The sequence below is a fragment of the Oncorhynchus keta genome, chromosome 12, assembly GCF_023373465.1.
Source record: "Oncorhynchus keta strain PuntledgeMale-10-30-2019 chromosome 12, Oket_V2, whole genome shotgun sequence".
Classification (NCBI taxonomy): Eukaryota; Metazoa; Chordata; class Actinopteri; order Salmoniformes; family Salmonidae; genus Oncorhynchus; species Oncorhynchus keta.
In genome coordinates this window covers 38,388,288-38,401,346 of record NC_068432.1, presented here as the reverse complement: position 1 = coordinate 38,401,346, position 13,059 = coordinate 38,388,288, and the positions used below count along the sequence as shown (strand labels likewise).

The 13,059-nt window shown below is 44.3% G+C and overlaps 1 long non-coding RNA gene across 1 annotated transcript; it reads right to left on the bottom strand.

The window, feature by feature from the left end:
- Nucleotides 1-8,070: 8,070 nt before the first annotated feature.
- LOC127906358 (uncharacterized) lies at nucleotides 8,071-10,726 on the bottom strand. Its single transcript, XR_008060966.1, has 4 exons — nucleotides 10,319-10,726; nucleotides 9,958-10,221; nucleotides 9,749-9,853; nucleotides 8,071-9,624 (listed from the first exon to the last, which is right to left on the bottom strand). It is a non-coding gene; the product is annotated as an uncharacterized LOC127906358 (long non-coding RNA).
- Between the last annotated feature and the right edge of the window lie 2,333 nt (nucleotides 10,727-13,059).

The window sequence follows — 13,059 nt, the reverse complement described above, 5'->3', positions numbered from 1 at the left end:
ACCCTGAATCTTTTAATGAATGGGGCATTCTTCAGATGGAAGCCATTTTTATCCCTAACAATCTTTTTGTAGGAGCTCAAAATCTCCAAGTCACTATTCCTGTCATTTAGGAACCCCTCGACCAAGCGTGTGATTGATTCCAAGTTTACACGCTGGGCATTTTCATAGTTTTGAGTCACTCCTTTGGCTTTCAATACCACGTGATTCTTTTGCGTTCTAAAAGCATAGCTTTTGGGACCACAGGTTGACCATTCTGTGATATGGTCACCCTCTGCGAGTTCACTCGTTAAGCCACCCAGATAGTTGCTGAGTGGGGGGCTCCAATCCCCCGGTTTGCTTACATAGACCACAGAGTCTGTGTCGTGGTAAAGTACCCGCCTCTGAAGCTGCTCCATGAGCTTGTACAGTTCAAGTCGGCCATAGGCCGTGGTAAATGCTGCAAGAAACACATTTACATTAGCCGGGGGTAGAACCCACTTCTTGTTACGTCGCCATTGCACCAAGGCAATGTCTTGACTCAAGAATGAAAAATGTGAAATTTCGTATTGGTCCGAAAAAACGAATTCCAAAAATTCTTCGGGGTCTTTAATAATCAACGTTGTTAGCATATTACACCTCTGCGCTAATTTGCCCCAAAGCGAATTTAAGTACAATTTCGACACATTTCGTTTGGTTTTGTTGACCTCTATTCTGTCAGGGTCAAGAAGGATGCCTTCTCTGTCATGATAGTCTTGAATGTACCTGTCTTTACTCTCTTGATCTGTGACCGATGCAGGATAGCCTGAAGCCATTTGCTTACATCTCAAGAAGGTCTTGATGTACTCTTTAAAAAGAGTGTCTGATTTCTTTGAAAAGTTCCATACTTCAAAGATTTTGGCCACACGATACCCCATCTCTAAAGCCTTAGACAATTCAGCTGTGACCCATACACCTGTCAGTGCTCTTTCTTGATCGGTGTGATCACATGGGTTTTGTTGTATGTTTTCACTGCAGGTGCGACAAAGGGGAAAGAAAAGTGTTCCTTGAGGGCCCCTGTAAGGCAACACAGGTATAAACAAACCCCTTGGAGGGTAGACTGTTGCTTTGATCAGACCAAAATAGTTTTGAAGTCAAAATCACGATGAATAATTTCAGGATGACCTATAGGATAGCATGAGGAACTCATTACATGCGGATAAAGGGATGTAAAATCTACATAGCCTATTGTCTCGTCGGGTTGCGCTACATACCTCAATGTCAAAGCATTGGTACGGCCGCCATACAAGGCCTGTCTTGGTTCCAGAGGTTCTGGGGTGTCAAAGCTGGAAAGGAATGCTTGAACATGAGGATCAGACTTTTTGAGGGCTGTCCATTCGTGCTCCCACAAAACAACCACTTTTAGACCGTAAGTAGCCTGTAAAGAATCAACTTTGTCTTGAAACTCTTGGTACATTTCCCCAAAAGTCTTTTGGGTTAGGACACACATGTTCTGGGGCACAAAGCAAGATTTGCAACCATTGAAGAAACAACCGTTGTACTCATACACGGTCTCAACCCCGTCAATCTGTGTGTAGCCATCTACATGGTAAGAGACAAATGCCTTCTCCCCTCGATTCAAAGCATGTTGAATAAAAATGTCTTTATCCTGGGCCATATACTCTAGCCATTGAATGGACCCACTAGAGTATGCCTTGAATTGGCGTCGGTAGTTGTCAGGCGAGGGGATAGCTATAGAGGCTGTAGGCAGACAGTGTGTACGGTATGTTTTCATGCATGCCGATGCAATAGTTGTACAACTCCAGGGGTCAATGCCTGCATCTTTGATGACCTCTTCTCTGAATCTGAGGCATCCTTCACGAAGTATAACCACATCATTGTCACAGTATGATTCCATCTCTTTATGGAAATCAAAGGTGCCATGTCTTACTGTCTCATACCAAGTCATGAATCTCTCACGCTCTTTGGGAGACATTTGATCACACCCGTACATTTCTGGGCTGGGATATGATCCAATATAATGTACATTCTACTCAGATGTGAAGAAGTGGGGGAACCAGCCTTTCACAGAGTTTTCAAAACCCAAGGCCTCTGGCATTTGAGCCAATCTCATGGGTAAGAAGCTTAAACTGTCAATGTATCTCTGGTTGAAGGCTGGATCTACAAAACACAAGATTTTACTACCTTGAGCTATGACATTGGGGGCCACGTCTTGCTGTATCAAGGGGTTCAGAAGAAGGTAAGAGTCGTAGGCTCTAGCATTGTGCGCTATAAACGTAAAGTTTCGGTACTGTGGTTTTCTAAAATGTTTTAGAAAGAGTAGTGCACAATTGGATCCTTCTGCAGACCACTTTTCTCCCTTGAATGTCATGGTAGATACAAAAATAGGCAAATGATCCCCCGATTGCTGATTTGTCTCAAAATCATAGAACACATATTTCTCTGAATGTTCATCTTCAGCCAAGGGCTGAATATAACACTCGTGTGGCACTTCTTGAACCACTTCAGCGTTTCTGCTTTTCAGCGGCCCTTTACAGATTGGACAATGTATGATTCCACAAACATGTGCTTTAGGGCTATCTATTTTAAGGATGTATTTGCAATGACATTTTGGGCATTTCTTGTTAATGGCACAAATGCTTACAGATTTACAGGCCTTAGGGTGCCATGTTTCAATTTTGTGTTTATCGTAACAGTAGGTCGAACGACATGTGCGATGGCAATCCTCACAGGGTGTCAAGTTTAGGGTCTGCATAGGGCACTCTGCATCCTGACATACCGAACAGTTATAACGGCACGAGTGCCCCTCCTTTCGGGTGTAGCCGGTATGGCAGGATGGACACACATAGGGGGCGCCTATGAACGCCGTGATGTTGGTAACGGCGTAGTAATGTTCGTTTTGCACATAAAAGTACAGAATCTGAGGGTGCGGTTGGGGGGTGTTTTGGAACTTCAAGAGAGCTGCATTAGCTCTACTGTGGTACAAAACCACAATCTTGATATTCAGAAAGTTTTCAAATTTGACTATGTCGGAGAATGCCACCCCTTCCTGTATCCCAAGACCCACAGTCGTTTGGATCTCTCTAGCCTTCCGCAATGCCGTCAGATCAGTACATCCGGGGTTAAGTAAATGCGCTAAGCCTATTGCAAAACATAGCTTATTATCGGGATTGTGAACGTTTATGAGGTAGGCCCTTTTATTGCTTATGATTTCTGACTACATTAGGCTATCAAGCTTCCTTCTCTGCCCCCCATCCCCCTGCGGTTGACATATTATTTGCACTACAAGCTCGAGGGTCCGATCGGCTATGATGGCTAAATTTGACTGAACAAGGCGTTCTAGCAGCGCGGTAAATTGTTCAAGATCTGCTTCGCCATTGGGTAAAATAAGAGATACTGTGTTATGCAGGCTATCTCCACAAATTTCCAACTGTAAGACATCACGTGGTAATCTCTTGCCATCTCTAACAGATCGTTTAGAGTGTCCATTATCATCATGTAAAATACAGCATAGTCAAGATTTTGATTCACCCATAGGAAATTGAAAAACTGTAGAATCTCTGTATTGTTGAATTTTTCCTGTACACAACCCTGACACGTCTATCAAGAACATCTGCCTCCAGATTTATTAGACAATTTTCCAATTCCCCAAAACCATCTTGTGGCGTTTCAGACTCTACGGAGCTGGGCGTTACTGGTTGTTCCATCGAGGCTGGGGTGGCCGGGGCCGAAATTGTTTGACTCTCGTTCATCCGATTAATTAAGGTTATGAGGGCTTCGGGAATCTGGGATAACATGTTTTCCTCAGGCGCCCCTGACTCGTTCATGCGATTAATCATTTCTAAGAGTTCGGCTGGAATCTGTGTTAATATGCTTTCATCTAACGTTCCTGACTCGTTCATACGTTTAATAACTTCTAGGAGTTCGGCTGGAATCTGGGATAAGAGGCTTTCAACTGTCTCCCCTTGTTTCGGTAGTTCTGCCATTTTTGGATAATTAAGGGTGTTCGTTTTTTGGGTCTTTCTGTAATGGTTGGTGTTACATGTATGATTTTAGCGTCTGTATTTGCGTTTTTTAATGGGGTTGCTGTTTAACATGCGTGGAATTGTTCTATGCCAGAATAACATATCGTCTCTGTACTGTCTCTCAATTGAATCCCCCAGTCGTTTGTATAGCAAAACATTCCTCGATTTCAAAGTCCTGGAAAATAATGTGAAAAACCTTTCTTGTTCGGCTGCAGGTACTGAGGCCGTAGAATTGACTGGGTCGATAAGGTTGGCCGCATCACAGAATAGCTGGTCGTCAACATCTGACATGTCGTTAAAAACATTTATCCGGAGGCTGCATTCATTGTAGCTGGGGATTTTAACAAAGCCAATCTGAAAACAAGACTCCCTAAATTTTATCAGCATATCGATTGCGCAACCAGGGGTGGTAAAACCTTGGATCATTGTTACTCTAACTTCCGCGACGCATATAAGGCCCTGCCCCGCCCCCCTTTCGGAAAAGCTGACCACAACTCCATTTTGCTGATCCCTGCCTACAGGCAGAAATTAAAACAAGAGGCTCCCACGCTGAGGTCTGTCCAACGCTGGTCAGACCAAGCTGACTCTACACTCCAAGACTGCTTCCATCACGTGGACTGGGACATGTTTCGTATTGCGTCAGATGGGAATATTGACGAATACGCTGATTCGGTGTGCGAGTTCATTAGAACGTGCGTCGAAGATGTCGTTCCCATAGCAACGATAAAAACATTCCCTAACCAGAAACCGTGGATTGATGGCAGCATTCGCGTGAAACTGAAAGCGCGAACCACTGCTTTTAATCAGGGCAAGGTGTCTGGCAACATGACTGAATACAAACAGTGCAGCTATTCCCTCCGCAAGGCTATTAAACAAGCTAAGCGTCAATACAGAGACAAAGTGGAATCTCAATTCAACGGCTCAGACACAAGAGGCATGTGGCAGGGTCTACAGTCAATCACGGACTACAAGATGAAATCCAGCCCAGTCACGGACCAGGATGTCTTGCTCCCAGGCAGACTAAATAACTTTTTTGCCCGCTTTGAGGACAATACAGTGCCACTGACACGGCCTGCAACGGAAACATGCGGTCTCTCCTTCACTGCAGCCGAGGTGAGTAAGACATTTAAACGTGTTAACCCTCGCAAGGCTGCAGGCCCAGACGGCATCCCCAGCCGCGCCCTCAGAGCATGCGCAGACCAGCTGGCCGGTGTGTTTACGGACATATTCAATCAATCCCTATACCAGTCTGCTGTTCCCACATGCTTCAAGAGGGCCACCATTGTTCCTGTTCCCAAGAAAGCTAAGGTAACTGAGCTAAACGACTACCGCCCGTAGCACTCACTTCCGTCATCATGAAGTGCTTTGAGAGACTAGTCAAGGACCATATCACCTCCACCCTACCTGACACCCTAGACCCACTCCAATTTGCTTACCGCCCAAATAGGTCCACAGACGATGCAATCTCAACCACACTGCACACTGCCCTAACCCACCTGGACAAGAGGAATACCTATGTGAGAATGCTGTTCATCGACTACAGCTCGGCATTCAACACCATAGTACCCTCCAAGCTCGTCATCAAGCTCGAGACCCTGGGTCTCGACCCCGCCCTGTGCAACTGGGTACTGGACTTCCTGACGGGCCGCCCCCAGGTGGTGAGGGTAGGCAACAACATCTCCTCCCGCTGATCCTCAACACGGGGGCCCCACAAGGGTGCGTTCTGAGCCCTCTCCTGTACTCCCTGTTCACCCACGACTGCGTGGCCACGCACGCCTCCAACTCAATCATCAAGTTTGCGGACGACACAACAGTGGTAGGCTTGATTACCAACAACGACGAGACGGCCTACAGGGAGGAGGTGAGGGCCCTCGAGTGTGGTGTCAGGAAAATAACCTCACACTCAACGTCAACAAAACTAAGGAGATGATTGTGGACTTCAGGAAACAGCAGAGGGAACACCCCCTATCCACATCGATGGAACAGTAGTGGAGAGGGTAGCTAGTTTTAAGTTCCTCGGCATACACATCACAGACAAACTGAATTGGTCCACTCACACTGACAGCGTCGTGAAGAAGGCGCAGCAGCGCCTATTCAACCTCAGGAGGCTGAAGAAATTCGGCTTGTCACCAAAAGCACTCACAAACTTCTACAGATGCACAATCGAGAGCATCCTGGCGGGCTGTATCACCGCCTGGTACGGCAACTGCTCCGCCCTCAACCGTAAGGCTCTCCAGAGGGTAGTGAGGACTGCACAACGATCACCGGGGCAAACTACCTGCCCTCCAGGACACCTACACCACCCGTTGTTACAGGAAGGCCATAAAGATCATCAAGGACATCAACCACCGAACCACTGCCTGTTCACCCCGCTATCATCCAGAAGGCGAGGTCAGTACAGGTGCATCAAAGCTGGGACCGAGAGACTGAAAAACAGCTTCTATCTCAAGGCCATCAGACTGTTAAACAGCCACCACTAACAGTGAGTGGCTGCTGCCAACACACTGTCATTGACACTGACCCAACTCCAGCCATTTTAATAATGGGAATTGATGGGAATTATGTAAATATATCACTAGCCACTTTAAACAATGCTACCTTATATAATGTTACTTACCCTACATTATTCATCTCATATGCATATGTATATACTGTACTCTACATCATCGACTGCATCCTTATGTAACACATGTATCACTAGCCACTTTAACTATGCCACTTTGTTTACTTTGTCTACACCAGGGGTGTCAAACATACGGCCCGCGGGCCGGAACCGGCCCCCAAGGAGGTTCGATCAGGCCCGCAGGATAATTTGAAAGTGGAAAAAAATGCATAAAAGACATGGAATTAATATTTTTTTTTTTAAGACAAGCCGCATCACTGAGACAGACTGAAAACAGCAGACGGTATCAATGCGCCATCTGCTGCTTGTTACGACGTTGTTAAGATTGTTAATGTCTCTACCTCTCCACTACACCCTCATTAGCCAAAATGTCGTTATCCAAACGGAGAAAAGTAGATAAGGAGTGTAGAATTTTCAAAGAAAAATGGACCACGTCCTATTTATTTACAGAGATGCACGGAAAACCTTTGTGCTTGGTGTGTTTGCAACAAGTTTCGGTATTGAAGGAATATAATATTCGACGCCACTACGAGACTCATCACAGCGAAAAATATGACGGCTTGCAAGGACAACTGAGAAGAGATAAGATTAACGAATTGCTGGCGGGTCTGAGGAAACAGCAGTCAACTTTCATCCAGAGCCGAGAAGTCAGTGAAGCAGCGGTAAAAGCCAGCTACCTAATTGCTAGCGAAATAGCATTAGCATCGAAGCCGTATTCGACGGTGACTTTGTTAAACGATGCATGATGAAGGCGGCTGAACTTGTATGTCCCGAGAAGCGACAAGCTTTTGCCAATATTAGCATGACGAGGAATACTATAGCAGAGAGGATTTCGGAACTATCGGCAGATTTAGACAGTCAATTGAAACAGAGAGTCAAGTCATTTATTGCATTTTCCGTGGCAATTGACGAGAGCACTGACATCACAGACGTGGCCCAACTGGCCATATTTATTCGAGGAGTTGATGAGACATTGACTGTTACTGAAGAGTTTCTTGAGTTGGTGCCAATGATGGACACCACAACAGCCGAGGACATTTTCGGCTCTGTCCTTGCTGCATTGGACAGAGTTGGAGTGGACTGGTCCCGCGCTGTCAGCCTGGCTACAGACGGCGCGCCATCCATGGTCGGAAAGAAAGCAGGTGTCGCGACAAAGTTCAAAGACAAAGTACAAGCCCTTAATGGAGGAGATCGTTTCTGGACATTTCACTGTATTTTGCACCAGGAGGCATTGTGTTGCAAGTCGCTGAAAATGGACCACGTCATGGAGGTGGTTGTTCGCACTGTAAATTTCATCCGGTCCAGAGGTCTGAACCATCGTCAGTTTGACAAACTTCTCAGCGACAGCAACATTACCCACAGCCTGCCATACCACACTGAAGTGAGATGGTTAAGCCGAGGCATTTCTTTGATCTACGAGAGGAAATCGGACAGTTCATGGAGAAAAAGGAAAACCGGTGTTGGAATTACAATCTCAGGAATGGCTACGGGACCTTGCATTCTTGGTTGATATTACTGAACACTTGAACAATCTGAACAAAATGTTGCAAGGCCGCAAAAAAGTTGTCACACAGTTTTCTGACAACATACATGCATTTAAGTTGAAGCTGACTTTGTGGGAGATGCAACTGGCAAATGGCAACCCTGCCCTGATTTTATCAGTATCTACTACCAGGGTACCCCAAATTAACAGCCCTGGCTGGTAAAATTTTGTGCATGTTTGGGACAACCTACCTTTGTGAACAAATTTTCTCAGTGATGAATATCAATAAAACAAAAATGCGTTCAAGGCTCACAAACAAGCACTTAAATGACATTCTGAAAGTGACAGCTAGTCAGGACATGACACCTGGTGTTGATGCACTTGTACAGGCCAAAAGATGCCAAGTTTCAGGTACAAATACAAGTCCAGACTAGACTAACACCTTTAAAATGCTGCCTTAGATACTGTTTGCATTGAAAGAATACAGCTCTGTGAAGATGAATCCTTACTGTGGTGATTTAAAAAATGTGCACTTTAATGTTAGTCAGCAGCTTCAAAACAAAAGTTGTGTGATGGAATTCTACTGTTCATACAACTCCATACATTTTCAGTATGTATTGTATGTGTATGTATGTTTCATGTATGAAGTTTACAGATTTACAGGACAGGCGAACACTTTCTTCATTACACATTTAAAATCACTCTCCTTAGTTTGTAAGGTGTACGCAGGGATTACATTTAGATTTTATATGCGTATGTGTAAGTGGTTTAAAAATTCCTTTCTTTAAAAGTCTAATTTAATCTTAAAGTGCATTACTATATTTTTCAGTACCAATTAAAGTTTTGTGCCTTTGTACAATCAGTGGGATCAGTTGCAATGCATATTTGTGAATGATAAAAGTAAATTGCACATTTGTCTAAGGAAATATGAGGTGTTTCATGAAATGTTTTGTAAAAGGATAGTTCATTAAATTTCAATATTTTCCTAATGTTCTTGTGCTTCTTTACACCAAAACAAAGGAAAGACATGATATTTTGGTTATTTATAGCAGAGTATGGTATAATTTTAATGGTCCGGCCCACTTGACATCTCCCTAGGCCGTATGTGGCCCACGATGCGAAATGAGTTTGACACCCCTGGTCTACACACTCATCTCATATGTATATACTGTACTCAATACCATCTACTGTATGCTGCTCTGTACCATCACTCATTCATATATCCTTATGTACATGTTCCTTATCCCCTTACACTGTGTATAAGACAGTAGTTTTGGAATTGTTAGTTAGATTACTTGTTGGTTATCACTGCATTGTCGGAACTAGAAGCACAAGCATTTCGCTACACTCGCATTTAACATCTGCTAACCATGTGTATGTGACAAATAAAATTTGATTTGATTTGATTTGATTTAAAAACAGGTCTCTCGGGTGTTTCATCGGGAATGCTCGGGGCGCCGGAATCCCCAGCTCTAGATGTATGTGGCCGTTTGTGCCGGTTTTCGCCGGGGCGGAGTCTGAATGAAAATAATACATACAAAATTACGTTATTAGATATAAAAAAATATATGTTAGCTACATACAAATGTCAAATACCTTTCTGGTATAATAATATATATTAACAATACATAGTTAAAATACCTCAGCTTTTTTGGCGCTTGTTGTGACTAATTGATGCTCCTGATGAGGGCTCTAGACTTTTTCCCTCTAGCGTTCCAGATTCTGCTGGGCCTGTCTCCGGGCAGTCTGAAAAAACATTATTTGTCCTTGTTTTAACATAGGCTATCAACAGAGCTATAACTAATAAAAAGGCGTATAGCTAATAACAAAACTGTATAATGGTCTCATACCGTGTCCCTGGAGCGCAGGCTCGTGAAGCAGCAAGTTCCCTGCCCAACAGTAGTTTTCGGGTGGGCTTGATTCAGAGCAATGTACTTGGGCCACAGTTGTTGCTCTTTGCCTGTTGGGGTCTGGAATATTTCGGGAGGGTGTCGAGGTTCCCTGGATTCGCGGTGAGTTTGAAAAATCGCTCGTACAGAACGGTAGAATTGCATCAAAGTCCGGTGAGTCAGATGTCCATAACGCATCCTTTATCATTCCTGGCTGTATGTCGGCTGTAAATACATAAAATAGTTTTTAAAATAGTACACCCTATTTTAAAATGTTTATATATAAATATTCTTGGGTATGTGTTTAATTATAAGGACTTACAACGAAAAAAGGCAGATGGCGACTGCCTGTCTGACTTTTGCTCCTGTGAACCCCCCTGATGTTGTTCCAGATCCGGTAAATCGCGTAAAAGCTGCGTAAATGTCAGGGATCTAAATGTCGGGGATCCTAAACACCATTAGACAATATTAACAGTTATACGCTATATCTACACATGTTTTACCTATATTGGCCTTTTGGCCTGAAATACCCAAATAACTAGGGGTTAATATTACAATAATATTCAAACAAAAATCTTAAAATATGTTTTTCATTTACTCACCTCCAGAAATATCCATTATGAGAGATTCACTTATTCAGAATATTTTTTTTTAAAAATCTGTCCGTGCAGCTCAATATTCGGGCCTGTATGTTTGCGCTAAAGCAATGCTAACAGCGTTAAAAAAATAGTTCTGTCCCTAACTATCTAAAAGTACGGAATGAGTTTCGGGAGATGTATGCTACACCCCCCCCCCCATGTATGTCTGTTTTAGAGACCCCAAAAGGCTTTGAATTCAAAGTACCGTTCTGTCTGCACTGGGTTTGCTAGAATCCCTGTGCGTTGATTAGATATCAGTGTTTAACCCCGGGCTGTCGGCCTATATCTTGACAGGCCATATGACGGATAATGTAAACCTTGGTTTCAAACGATTCTCTACAGATAGAGCTCTGGGACCCCGGGTTGAACCCACACCTTAGGGTTTATGTAACACACACACACCCACTCCTGTTGCTACGTCACAAGCCCACTCACACACACCCTCTGATTCTTTAGGTTTTTTTTATTTTTATTACTTCGCGACAGAGCTGGAAGATGTTGTTAAATAGGCTTTCCCATAGTTAAAGGGTGAGATAACGTTTTTTAAATTCCTTTTATTGAATTCCAAAATATTTCGTACAACCTTTAAGACATGTTTGAATTAAGTAACACATTTGAATAATATTTAAACATGCATCACACGTGTTTTATGTAAAAAACCTTGGAGGCCGGTCTTTGTACATTATTACAAACTTTAATAAAACGTAATGTTCATAACATAACCTTGTAGGAATAGACTATAAAATAATACATGTTTTTTTCAGATCTTACAGTTGTCTGCGCCAGACCCTAGCGTGAGAGAAAAGTGCGCTTCCCTTAGTTAAATGGGGGCTATACATTTTCAAAATGAACCCCTACATTTTAACACACGTTATAATTCAACATTTTTTACTATTTCTTCCAGATATAGGGTCCTGTTAGCGCTGAACATTATCTGTTTCCAATTCCCCATCGCAAAGTCTTTTCCGCGCTCCGTCGAAGCTCTGTCCACTTTCCCTCCAGGGAAAGATCCGCCTTCGACCTTGTTGTTCCGGGGTATGTCTCAACGATAACCTCGGCCATTGCCGTAATTGTTCACGATTTTCGAAAAGACTGTCCAGCTTATTCATCAGGGTTTGGAAAATGTGGTAATCGCGCCATTCAAAACTAAACATTATTTGAAAATAATTTACATCCTTGCATGCTTTGGAGGATACATATGAACTGACCGTTTTCGTAGCATTTGCACTATCAAATTGTTCACATGCTAAAATTGTCACTCTGGAGTCCGGGGTAGACCTCATTGAAGTGACTCTTAGAGCCATCAGATCATTTCGTCCACAGACTTGTTCTTCCAACGCATATCCGGGCAGCCTTGAAGCACTCAGGGCGCGTTCCATTTGAAACAAAGCTAGCCTTATTTTAAGCCATTCTCGCATCCTTAGCGCTGGAGAAATAGGCTCGGGTTCTGCCCGATAAAAGGGTTGGGACACGCTGTCTGTGAATATCTTAACCGTAGATTCCTCCGGGTTGAATATGTACGAAATATGTCCCTCGCTTGTACACAAAAATCATTTAAAACATTCTGGAGCCTCAACCAAAATATCCTCCAGGCTTTTGGCGTTGGATTCATGACATGAGCTGCAGAGCACTCCGAGAATTCCCCTTGTAGACATATTTTAGATGTTTAATATTCAGGTCTTAAAAATGGCTTGTTCTGGACATTTATAAAGCCTATGCCCCAGATCCATAACCCTGGACATTTCTGCTTCATAGATAACAACCATAAGGGAGATAAAGCTGGGGGTGGGGGACATACACGGTCCCAAAAGTTCAAACACTCAACCCCCACCCTCCCCAGTTCAACCAGCCCCCCTAGACATCAAGCACCATGACTACTTCAAAGCATACCATAGAGATAGAAAATAACACACACCCTCTAACACGGGACCACATGAACAGGGGGGACGGGCCGGAGGCCCATATTCAGACATGTACACGTCATCATGACGTACGGTCATCAATCAATCATTTTGACCCGTGCCGTCTACTGTATTCTCTCTGTTGTGCAAGTGTGTTTTGCTCAACATCCGACCAGAGGATCCGGTTAGCAGTCTGGTGCAACCTGTGCCGGTTCCACGCTTCTGGCCTCAAGGGCACCTCTCCAGTCCGGTGCGTCCTGTGCCTGCTCCTCTCACTCACCCTGAGGTGCATGTCGCCAGTCCGGTGCTACCTGTGCCGGCCCCATGCATCAGGCCTCCAGTGTACCTCCCCAGTCCAGAGCTTCCAGCGACGGTCCCCGGTCCGGAGCCTCCTGAGACGGTCCACGGTCCGGAACCTCCTGCGACGGTCCACGGTCCGGAACCTCCTGCGACGGTCTTCAGTCCGGAACCTCCAGCTCCATGGCTGGAGCCTTCCCCTGTGCCGATGCCCAGTCTAAGCACGG